The sequence below is a fragment of the Marmota marmota genome, unplaced genomic scaffold, assembly GCF_001458135.2.
Source record: "Marmota marmota marmota unplaced genomic scaffold, marMar, whole genome shotgun sequence".
NCBI lineage: Eukaryota > Metazoa > Chordata > Mammalia > Rodentia > Sciuridae > Marmota > Marmota marmota.
The window spans coordinates 1928713-1944927 of record NW_025999942.1 but is presented as its reverse complement, the minus strand read 5'-3'; the positions used below and the strand labels follow the sequence as shown (position 1 = coordinate 1944927).

General features: G+C 39.2%; 1 protein-coding gene across 1 annotated transcript in view; it reads right to left on the bottom strand.

Moving 5' to 3' along the window:
• Spata13 (spermatogenesis associated 13) overlaps positions 1-16215 on the bottom strand; it is a 340611-nt gene that overhangs the window by 153187 nt on the left and 171209 nt on the right. The gene's annotated exons all lie outside the window — the stretch shown is intronic.

Here is a 16215-nt window from a genome sequence, read left to right as displayed (position 1 = left end):
CCATCTACAACTAAAAGAAAATTTTAAAAAAATCTAGATTTACATAATGAAATGTTTTGGAGATGGATAGTGTTGATGGTTACACACAGATGTGAATGTACCTAATGCCACCAAACTATACACTTAAAAATGGTTAAGATGATAAATCTTATGTTATATATATTTTACTACAATTAAAAACAAATTGACAGCTGGGCATGGTGGGCGCACACCTGAAATCCCAGTGGTTTAGGAGGCTGAGGCAGGAGGATTGAAAGTTCAAAGCTAGTCTCAGCAACTTAGTGAGGCCCTAAGCAATTAAGTGAGACCCTGTCTCTAAATACTAAAAAAAAGAAAAAGTTGGGGTTGTGGCTCAGTGGTCAAATGTCCCTGGGTTCAATCCCTGGTACCAAAAGAAAAAAAAAATTGTCCCAGCTTCTAACCAGAATTTGCACAAAACTATGGGGATTTAGGGTAAAATGGTGGTGATTTTTTTTCTCTGCAACTGACTGATCCCAGCATGGTTCTGAGGGCTCTGTAAGCTCCTGCTGTTGTTTGGATATGAAATGTCCCCCTACGGCTCATGTTGAAGTGCTTGGTCCACAGCACTTTGGGGAGCAATGAAACATTTAAAAGATGGGGCCTTGTAGGAAAAAGTTAGGTCATGGGGTGGGACTCTGGCCCCTTTCTTCCTTTCTTTGTTTCTCAGCTGTCATGAGGTAAACAGGCCTCCTTTGCTATGTGCTCCTGTAATAATGTACTGTGCTGCCACAGGCCAAAAGGGACAGGGCCAAGTCACCATGGACTGAAACCTCTGAAAGCATAAGTCAAAATAAACCTTTCCTCCTTAAAAGTTGATTACTTCTGATTACTTCTATTTGTCATAGTGACAGAAAGTTAACACAGTCCCTCCGCCAATCCCTTTTTAAGTGGACATGGTCTAGTGAAAGATGAGGACTTTTCCAAAGCAATTCTCTATAAGAACTAGTTATCTTTGCTTTAATCAAGTAATTTCCAAAATCCTGAATTCTTTATTAAATTTTCATAATCAATATCCTCATGTAACACTTTATTTTATCATTTGGACCTCTTCATTATGGCATAGTATATGTGCACTTAACTCTTCAAGAGCAGAATCTCTGCCCTTGGGGACAGAGCTCTGGCTTTAGAGATAGACAGATTTCAGACAGAATCCTCCTTTTACCTTTCACTAACTATGAGGCCTTAATCAAGCTGCTTGGGACCTTCATTTCTTCATCTGCAATGTAGAAATAAAATACCTACCCTCATTGTGGCAGGGATTAAATGAAACAATCTATGTGAACAGACTTGCCTGATATGCAGAGAATATGTACTAAAAGCAACTGCACAGAGTTGAGACATACCCAGGCGCAGGTTTTCTTTGATTTCCATGGTCTTTTGAAAAGACTCAAGTTCATTTCTTTGACCCCTTCCCTGACTTTCCTTGGTAGCAATAAATACTTCATATCCACTGATGGCATAAGACCTGAAACATGTCCTTTTTTTAGCACTAAAAAGATCATGTGCTTCTTTATTTAGCTGGGTTTTATTTTTGGTGGGGGGTGGGGGGATACCAGGGATTAAACTCACAGGCACTTGACCACTAAGCCACATCCACAGTCCTTTTTTGTATTTTATTTAGAGACACGGTCTCACTGAGTTGCTTAGCACCTCACCATTGCTGAAGCTGGCTTTGAACTCCCAATCCTCCTGTCTCAGCCTCTGGAGCCCTGGGATTTCAGGCATGTGCTACTGTGCCCCGCCCCTAGCTATGTATTTTTTTAAAACTTTATTTACTTTGTTTATTTGTTATTACATCTCACATAATGCTAGGTTCATATTAAGTACTACATCAATAAAATAATAATAATAATAATTTATTATCTATTATTTTTATATTTTTATTATTATTTTTATATTTTTATAATTTATTATTTATTAGTTACTATGATATGCTTAAAAGCATGTTACATTAAAAACATTACAAGTAAGATTAAAAAAAAAAAAAAAACTTAGTTCCCCAAATCAAGGATCTAACAGTCTTGGCATGCTGCCAGTTCTTTTTGGCTGATGTTTATATTTTGTGTTAAGACAATAATTCCTTTCAACTCCAAAATTCTGAACCCCTAATAACCACCAGGGCCCACGACTATCATTTGAGATGAATCATGTGACCTGTTTTGAATTTCACCCCAACCAAATGCTTCCATTTTAAAACTCAAGTTACCCAAGTTAAAAACCAAGTTCTCCCTCCACGCCCCAATTTCAAACATGCAGAAGAACAGATGGTAGAGAACAAGGTGACTCACCTTTGCTTTCTAAGTAGACTTTGAGTAACAAGGAACAAGTGAAGGGGACAATTATCAGTAATTTTAAAATAGAGAATTCCAGCACAGATCAGAATATTCACTCAGGACTATGTGCAGCAGACCTTTAGACCTGGGCAGCAAGGGAAGATGAACAATTGGATGTGCTAGGAAAACTTTATGGAATTTTATTCTTGGGGATTTAAGAAAACAGGGGCAAAGGCATACATGTAAGCAAGGTCATTTGTAGTAGAGTCCTTAGGAAGAAACTCTGGGGTTTTGGCACCTTCTAGATTATTACATTGTTTGAGATATACAAACTGTTCCCTCAACATGTTTCAAAATGAAACTGGTAATGTGTACAAGTAATAAAACTGAACTGGCTTGTCATCATTGTGGTAACTGCCATTCTCTATGCCAGAATTTGGGCTTTACTTAAGTTCCTTCATTCAGTCTTCAGAGTGAGAGGATAGATTTTGGTGTCAGACAGAGCTAAATTTTAATCCTGCCTCTGCTACCCAGTAGCTGTGAGTCTGAGCTAATTAGTTCATTTCTTTTAGCTTTCGGTTAAGTTTTTACTTAAATTTTGTGAGGCTCATAAAGCTTACATGTTCAGCTGGGTTAGTGTGTGTGTGTGTGTGTTGGTTGGGTGGGTGTGCGCGCATGCATGTGTATGTCTATGTGTTAGATAATCTTTAAGATAATCACCAAAGATCATCACCTAGTGTTTGTGCCTTCATGTGACCCCTTCTTCCCAAATGCAGACAGAATCTGTGATTTGTATCTAATCACTGAAAATGGCAAAGGTAACAGGATGTCACTGAGGTAATTATATTATGCTGTATAAGACGCTATCTTAGTGACTGGAGTTAGAGACTCACTGCTAGCTTGATAAAGTAAGTGGCCACATTGGAGAAGCCCACCTGGCAAGGAACTGTGGGCAGCCCTAGGACCTGAGGGCAGTCTCCCACTACAGTTATCAGGAAGCTGGGGCTCTCACGTACGCAATCCCAAAGAAACAAATTCTGCCAATACCAAGAATGAGCTTGGGAGTGAATTCTTCCTCAGTCAAATTTCCTGATCATTACTTGATTGCCCCCTTGTGAGACCCTGAAACAGAGACCCAGTGGAGTTTTCCCCAGGCTCTTGACCCATGGAAACTCAGAGTAGTAATAAATCTGTGTTGTTTTAATGCACTAAGTTTGTTCCACAGCAAGAAAACTGATACAATACAAATGTAACCACAATTTAGATCAAAATATAGAACATTCCTAGCTCCTCAGAAAACTCCCTCAGGTGCCTCCTGGTTAGCAAAGCCTGCCACACCAAGGGTAAACACTACTCTCCCCTCTGGCACTATAAACTACTTTGGGTTGTTTTATTTTTTAACTTCATATAAATGGGCTTATGTAGGATGTATTCTTTTTTATATATAATTTTTTTAGTTGCATCTTTTATTTCTGATTTCCTTTAGTTTACGTTATGTCTAGATTCATCCAGGTAATTGTGTATAACACTATTTCATTCTTTTCCATACTATGGAATATTCTACTGTTTGAATATATTGTGTCCTATCTATTGTTTATGAATAATTAGGTCTTTTCTACTTGGGGTTATTAAGCTACCATGAACATTTTTGAGCATGCTTTTAGTAGAAAAGAAAGAAATCATCCTTTTTTTGGAGTATACTCCAGGGGTGGCATTGGTGGGTCATAGGATTTGCATTGCATATCTTTGGCTTCAGTAGGTTGGACTAGTTTGCAGTCTCACAAGTGATAAAAAGAGTGTTCCAGGCATTCTACCCTCCCAACACTTGGTATTGTCTCAGCCTTCACTTTTTTTTCATTAGAAAAATAGGAATAATAATGGCACCCACCACCCAGAGATGTTGGGAGCATTCAGTGAAATTATATGTAAACGTCTTCATAAAATAATACTTGTTTGATAATAATACTTGTTGATATTAATCTCCATTTTGCTAGCCTGGTTACACAGTTAGAAGTGACTGTGCTGGGGTTCAAAGGATGAATTCCAACATCAATACTCTTTTAATCAGGCCTGTGAAACCATCTCTCAGTCATTTTTAGTGGCCATCAGTCTCTATAAGTATTTCAAAATTATATCTTCTTTTATTTACCTTCAAATTTTTGTTTGCTTATTGACTAACTGATACAGAGAATTGAAAAAATCCAGGCACAGTATAACAGTATACCACTGAGCTATAGTCACAGCCCTTTTTTTTTTTTTTTTTTTTTGGAGATAGGGTCTTGCTAAGTTTCAGGGGTTCGCTTTGAACTTGCCATCCCCTTGTCTCAGCCTCCCAGGTTGCTGGGATTACAGGTGAGTGTCACCATAACTGCAACAAAATTATTTCTTCCTTCACATTCTGTCCTGCACTGATTCCCATAAAGTTTGTGCTCTTCCTACACAAGTTAAAAGATAAATAGATGTGTAATTGAACAACATAGTGGGTGTTTATGTTGTTGTTTATTTTATTTAGAGAAAATCTGTACATTCTTCATCATAATTTACTGTGGAACATTCCTTCTGCTACCTGTCTTTGCTGACTTCCGGGGGGAGAGAGAGAAGGAGGAGGCTATTTTCATACTGTGTGACAGAAGCATGTGTTAGGGAGGTGAGGGCTCAGTGGAGCAGGGAATAGAGTATCACATCCTTAACTGGGTGAGGACCTAAGTTCCACAGCCCTCTGTCTGTGCCTGGCTTATACCTTGTGTGCCAAGGTTTAAATGTTTGTGTTCACCTCAAGAATGGATTAGTAAAAGGCTTGAGGGAGCCTCTTGTCCCTTCCATCATGTGAGGACACACAGAAGGCCACACCTATAAGGAAATGGGCCCTCACCAGGCACCAGATCTACTGGAGCCTTGATCTCGAACTTTCCAACCTCCAGAACCATAAGAGAATAAATTCCTATCATTTATAAATTACACAGGCGGAGATATTTTGTTATAGCTGACAAAATGAACTAAAACTGTAAGTTAAGGGCTCAGTGTTTGTGTCCTCCCAAAATTCTTATGTTGAAATCCTAAAAGAGGTGGGGCCTTTAGGAAGTGAACTAGGTCACATGTGGGTTCCCTCAGGTGGAATTAGTACCCTTATAAATGAGACCCCAGAAAGCTGCCTTGACCCTTCTGCCATGTGAGGACACAGTGAGAAGGCACCATTTAAGAACCAGAAAGCAGGCCCTCACCAGACACCAATCTGCTGGCACCTTGATGTTGGACTCCTCAGTCTCCAGAGCTGTGAGAAACAATTTTGTTGTTGAAACCACAGAAGCTGTGGCACTTCCGTGATAGCAACCTGAACATACTCAGTGTGCTCCACACTTTGCGTGTTCTGCTGCTCCTAAATGGCCTTGTTACCTTTACAAAACCATCCGTTCCTTGAGAACTGAAGCCCATATCACCAGCAACACATTCTCCTCCCTCCCATTACTTCCCTCATCTTAGACCATATGCAGTTATGTTAATCAAACATCCATGAAGCTTAGTATTGGTAAAAATATACACAACATCAAATCAGTTTATTGAATAATATGTGTCAGGTTTTGTTCCAAGCATTTTACATGTTTGTACTCATTCAGTCTTCACAATAACCTTGTGTGGTGGAAATTGCTATGGTTCCCATTTTACAGATGAGAAAGCTGAGGCCTCTCTGAGAAGACTGTGCCTTGCCCAAATCTGGTATTTGAACTAAGCTGAGCTACAAAACCTATCCTTTTACCCAAAAAAAAAAAAAAAAAAGCCTCAGTCCTGGGCATTGCCTTCCAGGAATTTGAGCAGAAAACACAGATTCAAAGGCTAAGTATGAAAAAAAAAAAAAGTGGTGGAAGGACATAAGATGTTCATTATACTATAAAAAACACAAAAGAATGGAACTCAAGAATAAGTAGGCAGGGGCTGGGATTGTGGCTCAGTGGTAGAGCGCTTGCCTAGCAAATGTAAGGCATTGGGTCCGATTCTTAGCATCACATATAAATAAATAGATAGATAGATAGATAGATTCATCAACAACTAATACAGATTTTTTTAAAATGACAGCAGAATGCATTACAATTCTTATTACACATATAGAGCACAATTTTTCATATTTCTGGTTGTATACAAAGTATATTCACACCAATTTGTGTCTTCATACCTGTACTTTGGATAATAATGATCATCACATTCCACCATCATTAATAACCCCATGCCCCCTCTCTCCCCCTCCAACCCCTCTGCCCTATCTAGAATTCATCTATTCCTCCCATGGTCCCTCTCCCTATCCTACTATGAATCAGCCTCCTTATATCAGTGAAAACATTCTGCATTTGTTTTTTTTGGGATTGGCTAACTTCACTTAGCATTATCTTCTCTAACTCCATTTACCTGCAAATGTGCCATGATTTTATTCTCTTTTATTGCTCAGTAATACTCCATTATGTATATATGCCACATTTTTTTATCCATTCATCTATTGAAGGACATCTAGGTTGGTTCCTCAGTTTAGCTATTGTGAATTGTGCTGCTATAAACATTGATGTGGCTATGTCGCTGTAGTATGCTGTTTTTTAGTCCTTTGGGTATAGACTGAGGAGAGGGATAGCTGGGTCAAATGGTGGTTCCATTCCCAATTTTCCAAGAAATCTCCTTTCCATATTGGCGGCACCAATTTGCAGTCCCACCAGCAGTGTATGAGTGTACATTTTTTCCCACATCCTCACCAACACTTATTGTTGTTTGTATGCATAATAGCTGCCATTCTGACTGGAGTGAGATGAAATCTTAGAGTGATTTTAATTTGCATTTCTCAAATTGCTAGTGATGATGAACATTTTTTTCATATATTTGTTGATTGATTGTATATCATCTTTTTGAGAAGTGTCTGTTCAGGTCCTTGGCCCATTTATTGATTGGGTTATTTGTTTTCTTGGTGTTTAGCTTTTTGAGTTCTTTATATACCCTAGAGATTAGTGCTCTATCTGATGTGTGAGGGGTAAAGATTTACTCCCAAGAGGTAGGTTCTCTATTCACCTCATAGACTGTTTCTTTTGCTGAGAAGAAACTTATTAGTTTGAGTCCATCCCATTTATTGATTCTTGATTTTAATTCTTGTGCCACAGGAGTCTATTAAGGAAGTTGGGGCCTAATCCCACATGATGGAGATTAGGGCCTATTTTTTCTTCTATTAGATGCAGTGTCTCTGTCCTTGATCTATTTTGAGTTGAATTTTGTGCATGGTGAGAGATAGGGGTTTAATTTCATTTTGTTGCATATGGATTTCCAGTTTTCTCAGCACCATTTGTTGAAGAGGCTATCTTTTCTCCAATGCATGTTCTTGGCACCTTTGTCTAATATAAGATAATTGTAGTTTTGTGGGTTAGTCTCTGTGTCCTCTGTTCTGTACCATTGGTCTACCATTCTGTTTTGGTGCCAATACCATGCTGTTTTTGTTACTATTGCTCTGTAGTATAGTTTAAGGTCAGGTATAGTGATGCCACATGCTTCATTCTTCCTGCTAAGGATTGCTTTAGCTATTCTGGGTCTCTTATTTTTCCAGATGAATTTCATGATTGCTTTTTGTATTTCTATGAGGAATGTCACTGGAATTTTGATCAGAATTGCATTAAATCTATACAATGCTTTTGGTAGTATGGTCATTTTGATAATATTAATTCTGCCTATCTAAAAGCATGGTAGATCTTTCCATCTTCTAAGGTCTTCTTTGATTTCTTTCTTTAGGGTTCTGTAATTTTCATTATATAGATCTTTCACCTCTTTCATTAAGTTGATTCCCAAGGTTTTTTTTTTGTTTTGTTTTGTTTTAGTTTTTGTTTTGAGGCTATTGAAAATGGGGTAGTTTTCCTCATTTCCATTTCTGAGGGTTTGTCACTGATATACTGAAATGCCTTTGATTTATGGGTGTTGATTCTAATAAATTTTTTTTAAAAAAGAATAAGTAAAAATATATGTGGAAATAGGTAAAGAGTTATTAGACAAAAGTAAGGTAAACAATAAACAAACACATGAAGTCATCTTTTAAAATTCTGAAGTAATTTGGGATTGTACATAGATCTCTCTGCACAACTTGAAATATTTATTCAGAAATCCTGGCAAAAAACCACATTTTTAGGTATATAAGTGGTTATTTTATTTTCTTCCAAGTAAATTGGTGATTATGTATTCTTGTTATTAGTCCTGTCGTTGTCTAGGGCATAATTACTACATGTCAGGCATTATGTTGAATATTTCATTTTATCATGGAAACTACCCCATAGGGGAGGTTTATTATTATTTTCATTTTACAAGGGGAAAATGATTCAGCAAGAGATTAAACAAGTGGCCTCAGGTCCTCAGCTGCCCATGGTTGGCAGATTTGGAATAAAATCAAGTTCTAGGGCTGGAGGTGTGTCTTAGTGGTACAGCACTTGCTTGGTACACAGAAATTCTGGGTTTCATCCCCAACACTGCAAAAACAAACAAAAAACATGTTCTGCCTGGCTTCCAATGCCCCAGTACACCAAGAATGGACATCTCTACTGAAGCACTCAGGCCACATTCATGCACAGGTATCCTAGCACTGCTGAAGAAAGAACCCAGGGCCTCAAGGTCAAGACCTGGATGCTGCTTTTAGAACTGTGTGGTTAACTGTCTGTTAACCTGAGTGAATCTCAATATTCTCATCTGTGAAATGACAAGAAATTTCTCTCTTTACAGGATTACTACAGCCATGGATTAAAATATGCAAAATGTCTCAGACAGGGATGTGTCAACTCTTCATTGGGGAATCTTCTAATGGCTAATCTTTTGTGTCAACTTGGGCAGGCCATGATGCCCAGCTGTTGAGTCAAACACCATTCTAGATGTTGCTAGGGAGCTCTTTTTAGATGTCACTAACATTTAAATCCATAGACCTCGACTAAACTAGACAACCGTTAATGATGTGGGTGAGCCTTATCCAATCAGTGGAGACCTTAAGAGAAAAGGCTGAATTTGCAAAGAACAAGAATTTTGACCTGAAGACTGCAATATCAAAGTTTGTCTGAGTATCCAGCTTGCTGGGCCCAACCTACAAACCTTGGACTTGCTAGCACTCACAATTCTCTCTCCCCACCCGTCTTTCCATATTTATACATGTATAAAATGTGTGTGTATACATATACACACATATATCTGATATATATATATATATATATATATATATATATATATATATATATATATTATTAGTTCTCCCTGTAATATTAGTTCTCCCTGTCTGTGAGGAACATGTTTGAAGACCCCCAGTGGACGCCTGAAACTACAGACAGTAAGTACCCAACTCTCCATATACTATGCTTTTTCCTATATGCTCTGTAGCATTTCCACATAGTACCAGGGTTAATTTGTCCTTTTGTGTTTTATGCTTTGATGCCTCTTTTGCATCAACTACTTTTGTGCTTTAGGACCATCATTAAGTAAAAGAAGAGTTACTTAAACCCACCCACTGTGATACCACAACAGGCTGATAACTGAGTTAGCTACTTAGTCAAGGGTGGGCAACATGTACAACAGGGATAGCCTGGACTAAGAGATGATTCACATCTCAGAATGGAGCAGGACAAAGAAATTTCATAACTCTATTCAGAACAGTGCACAATTTAAAGGCTATGGATTGCTCATTTCTGGCGTTTCCAATAACATTTTCTGACTGTAGTTGACCGTGGGTAACTTACACTGTGGAAAATGAAAGGGGACTGCTGTGTGTCCTATTGGTTCTGTTTTCTGGAAAACCTGACTAATACAGGGGTGGATGGCAAGACTAGAAAGGCTTCAAAAAAGGAGATCCTGCCCAACCAGGTCTTCCCAAAAAGTACAGGCATACTGTCAGAGTTGCCTAGTAGAATTTGAGTACCAACAATGCTAAAGATGAACTAACATTACACCTTTAATCTGCTCTCTACATGACTGGCAGGAAGAAAATTCTATGGGGAACTGAGGGACACTGAGGGACACATGGGAGTCAGGGGTGTATATAGGTATTGAGTATGTGTATGTGTATGGAGGCAAGAAATTTGGGGTAGTTCAGTGAAGCCAGAGTTGTGCTAAGAGAGCCAGGAAGAAGCAAAAGCCATGTTAGAGTTCAGAGGCTTCACCAGGGAAGTGCCTGGTTCTCCCCTTTACAACCTGGGCTTGCCGCCATTTTCTGACATGACCATCCTCCCATGTACCTAAAAATCTCATATTTTCCAGCTCCATCCTCCTTCAGGCTGTCCCAACCCTCTGCAGAACAGAATCTCACACACTCCCTTGTCCAAGTATCCACTGCTGCCTGGTTACAGTGGCCCCTCCCTGCCTCTGATGGATGTCAGTCCCTGGACATGGGACACACTGCCTCAGTTTTCCTCTTCCAAGCCCCTCTTGCTTCCTGGGAGTTCTTTCTAAAACACACACCTGCCATGCCACCCCTCACTGCCTGCACAATCAAGTTGAAGTTTCTTGGCATGTCACATGAAGCCCTTCACTAGATGGCCCCTTCTAACTTCCAGCTTACTCTGACCCACACCCTACCACAGGGCCTTCACACAAATGACTGCCACTCAGAATTTCTATCCCTAATATGTCAGGAGGTTTCCCACACCCATGATGCCACTTATAGTGGTCTTTCTGCCTGGAAAGCCAGTCTTATACTTCTTCACTAGGCAATTCAAGGCTATTCTGTCTTCAAGGCTCAATTACATGTTAATCTTCCCACAAGTGGAAGTAAATATCCCCTTATATTTCGTTCCCATAGTCCTTTTATGTTCATGTGTTTATTTTCAGCACCAACGAGTAAGCTTCTTGAATCCTGATGTCTAGTGTCATACCCAGTGTAGGGTAGGCACTTAATCAACATTTTTTGAATGAATTTGAACTGGAAAGGGCTGGCTTAGATTGGAAAGATTCTTAAGCAACTATGTCTGTGGTCAAATAAAACTGGTAAATGGCTGAAGTCAGATCAAATCTAAGTTTTCAGCTCCAAATTCAGGGTTCTCCCTAGTCCTCTGCAACTACCAGTTATAACAGGAGTGTGGAGTGTCCTGGGATAATCCATAATTCCTGAAGAAATGGTGGCAAAAAGTAAACAAATATCAGAGTCAACAGGAATCATCTCTCTAGAGCCATCCTTAACCAGATTTGAACACAAAATTCTCATTGACTGACTGCAAAGTAAGGTCCAGGGGCAGAAGACAGGCAAATATCAGGGTGCATCTCAAACTTCACACTTCACAATATGAAGAATCCAGTAGTATATGCATGTATATGAAGAGAAATTACCAACAAGGCTGATCTTCACTACATGCAATGTTGCTCTCTATTCTGTCTTGGGTTGTTTCATTCAGTTCTGTGGAAATTCACTAAATTGATTGCAGGACACTGTAATGGCTAAGTTCCACAGTTGGAAAAACACTATAGTGGTCAGCGATGTGAAATTACACAGTGGGATGATAAGTGACATATGCAGACAAGACACCCCTTCCCTCTGTGCCTTTGATTCCTCCTGCTCCCTTCTTTCCCCAATCCCTTCCTTCTCTAGTGCCAAGATATTTGGTTTCATCTACTATCCGCTTATGCCTGCTTTTTGGACAAATGCACATTATTTCCCTTCCTCGTGAAAATTCTGACTTTAAGCTACTGGAAATATCATTTATACAATAACTCTAACAAGATATATTATCATATAATTGAAAAAAAAAAGGACTCTATTTTTCTTCTGTTTTAATATTTCCATGAAACAGAAAGCCCAAGGACTCAGTTTTGGCAATCGTTCAGGCTTAACTTCCCTGAGGACTATGTGGGTATCATCTTTACTAGGACCTCAGGATTATAAGGGGTAACCTAAATCATGGATGCCCCTATGGGTCTCTGAGCCTCTTTCCTCCTTGGTCATGAATCATTTTACTCTGTGGTCCAATATAGCATTCAGTCCTCATTCTGCTTCTTTGTTTGTAGATGGAGTTTACATTCCACCAAGGCTAGTCACCATCCATGAATCACAAAGTCCTCTTCAAGTCATGTGGCACACTGAGTAGAGCTTTTCCCGGTACAGACACTCATGGAAACCATGAATAATAAACAAGCAGCCCTCATAAAATTAATAGCAACTCTGTGCCTCACTTCCCCCAGCCCTCCCCTCCGTGCCTTCCTCAAGCTTTCCAGATCTGTGTACATGCACATAGTGCCAACACCAGAATGCTCTTGTTGACAATTTTTGCTTATCTAATTTGTTTGGTCCATTAAGCCTGATGTCCCCAAACCATCTCGTATATGTAGGCACAAGGAAAAGATTGAGTCAGTGGCTTGCAGAGATTTTCAACTCTCTAAACAAGTTCTCCCTCAGATTTTTATCCTCTGCTCAATCCTGTTAGAAATCATAATGTACCACACTGATCATGTGCGCATCAAATGTTTGTGTTGGTACTTCAGATCAGGGACTCCTTCAGGAACCAATGAGAGACAGCATTTCTAGGAAGAAAACTGAGGCTGGATAATTTTTCTAATGTTTCCCCAGTATTAGGTAGTACAGCACCTACTGTACAGTACCCCATACTGAGATGTGGGTGTGGTTTGTCCCCCAAAGGTCCATGTGCTGGTCCATGTCCAATACCTTCATTATAGTGGTGTTGAGATGGCGGATCATTTGAGAAATGGGCTGGGTCATTAGGGGTGCTGCCTTCAGAAGGGAGTAATGTTGTTCTTATGGGGACCCTGGCTATTTCTTATAAGAGTGAATTGTTATAAAAGAGCAAACCTGGTTTCTGAATCTCTCTGGCTTCCTATCTTACCATGTAATTCGTTCCTCTCACAAATCGCTCCCACTATGATGCCATCTGCCATGTTGTGATATATCCAGGGGGACCTCACCAGAGCGGAGCAGATGGGATTGCCAAATCTCAGCCTCCAAAACTATGAGCTAAACAAACCTCTCCTCTCCTAGCCTCAGGCATTTTGTTATAGCACATAAAACAGACTAAAATGCCCTGCGTATTTGCTTTGAACTCTTTGGGCATTTATGGACTGATGTGATTCATTCATTTCTGAAAAATAAAATGTTCTGTGAAACTGTGCATAAAAGATAACAGAGTTCATGGGAGAAGCATAACTGAGGCAGATCCCCAAAGCCTTACAACTTTATTACCAGTAGCCTAATGCAATACTAACAGTCATATAGTATTTGTCATAATCAAAAGACCGACACATTAACAAGACATGTTTGATTCTTAGTAATAAAATATAAAAGCAAATATGGGACTTTATCCTTTTAAAAAGTGGACAACCATATGATTTAGCAACTTAGGGTATATACCAAAAATAATTGAAAGCAGGATCTTGAACAGATGTTTGTACATCCCTGTTCAGGACAGCATTGTTCACAAAAGACAGATGATGGAAGCAGTCCAAGTGTCCATAGATGGATGAACAGATAAAGAAAATGTGGTGTATACACATAATGGAATATTACTCAGTCTTTCAAAAGAAGGAAATTCTAATATAAGCTGTGACACAGATGACCCTTGAGGACATTATGCTAAATGAAATAAGTCAGTCACAAAAAGACAAATACTTTATGATTCCATTGATGTGAGGTCTCTAGAGTAGTCAAAGTCGTAGAGACAGATGTAGAATGGTGGTTTCCAGGGGCTCAGGGTGGTAAATGGGGAGATAATGGAGAATGTAATGGGTTCAGTGTTTGGGAAGATGAAAAAGTTCTGGAGATAGAGGGTTGCAGAACAATGTGAATGTATTTATACACTTCAAAATGATCAAGATGGTAAATATTATTTATTTGTAGTGTTGAGGATTGAACCCAGGGATGCTCTACCATTGAGCTACATCCCCAGCCATTTTTTTAATATTTATTTTTTTTATGTGGTGCTGAGGATGGAACCCAGGGGCCCGCACATGCGAGGTGAGCACTCTACCATCGAGCCATAATCCCAGCCCCTTATTTATTTATTTTTTAAATTTTGAGACAGGTTCTGTGTAAGTTCCCAGGCTGTCCTGGGATTTGCCATCTTCCTACCTCAGCCTCCCTGGTAGATGGTATTATAGGCATGTGCACCACCATGCCCATACACATATTGTTATTATGTGTATTTTACCATAATTAAAAAAAAATGGTGTGAGTCACTTCATGGAAGGGGTTTAGTGGCTTAAGCGCTGACCTTGCTAAGTTGTGAAGATAAGATAAAATGCACACAGACTGAGAGAACTGAGCGGGCATCACTCCTGTAAAAGACAGATGAGCACAGAGGAAGAAAGCTGGTAAAGGAACTTCACCAGCAGGGCTGTGGCTTCTGGCTGTGCTGTGCACTCACAATCTGCTTTATCAGTTGTGCCAGCATTAGCATGCAGAGGAAAATCACTGCAAATCAATGTGACTTTCATGTTAGGTCACCACTCTTTCTCTATCTAGCAGTTAAATTGCTTTACAGAAACTCCCTGTTAACAAAGCAGACCATACCACACTGTCAAGACCAAGTTATTCAATGGAGTCAGCATCCTATCTCTTCCCACCTTTACTGCATCATGCTCAGCTTAAACTGATAGAAAGTTTACATATTTAGGCATCTCCCCCACCCCCGTACCAATTAAACACAGTTTTTCTGCAAGTGGTATTAAAAAATATATATCTTAATGAGGCATGACCTTCTACCTGATGCATGCTTAAAGTTAGAGACAATGGAAAACAGTAAACTCATCTGGAGGCCTACTGGGAAAAGAGTCCATTGATGCAGCTCAAGAATCACCAAAATGTTTCCTTCCCTTTACTTCCATGTAGAACACATAGTTTTCCTAGGAATACAATGTTTTGCATCTGCATAAGGTCTTTTAAAAGACAGGAAGTCCTGCAAATGTTCAAAATTAGGAACATTTTGATTAAGACAGTCTCAGCCCATCTTGGAGATAGGGTGTTTTACAGTGTGTAAATGGTGTTTGAGATTGTACAGAAAAGCCAACCACAATGGAAAATCTTTAGCTACAAAGGCAAATACTAGATAAATGTGTGACATAATCACAACATTTTTAAAATACTTGTGACAAGTAAGAAAACTGAGGCAATTTTTAAAATTTTTGAAAACTTCCCATAATGATATAATCTAAAATAACATTATAGAGTTTATTCATAGCCTGCATTCCTCTGTGTTAATTATCATACCAGTTTATCTATCATTTGTTATCTTACTAAGTAAGGCATGTAGATAAGACAATGAACTGCTTAGTTATGTATCACCTCAGTAATTTTAGTTATCAATTCCTGTCTTTAAATTAAAATCAACTTATGTTCTATAGACCTGCTTACATGGAAACAAACGAATCATACAATGCTTGGTGGAGCACTTGCCCCATGCCTGCATTTGATCCCTATCACCAGTAAAATAAAATAAATCTGATGCTCCATTCCCATAGGAATAATCTTGCCCAAGGGGATGGGGCAATCAGACTTCATGGCTTAGTTCCTACCAGTCATCTTCAAATCAAGGCTGACTCTACTGATGGAATCAAGATGCCCAAAGTCTATTGACAGACTTTCTCTACCTAAACAGAATGTGGATGGTGCCAACTAAAATGCCATCTCCCCCATGTGCCACCAACACAGTGACATAATAAGGCCTCCACAATCTCATGTGTGAGACAATGCAAGAATTTTCAGAGGTGACCCAATTGGGTTATGAGAGCTTTAATCAGTGAATTAATCCACTGTTATGGATTAATTTGGTAGCATTGTATGCAGATAGGGGAGAAGGTAAGTCACTGGGCTGTGCCTTTGGAATTTATATTTTGTCCCTGGTTAGCAGTATTCTCTCTCTCTCTCTCTCTCTCTCTCTCTCTCTCTCTCTCTCTCTCTCGGTTTTCTTGTTGTCATGTCCTGAGATGCTTTCCTCTGTCA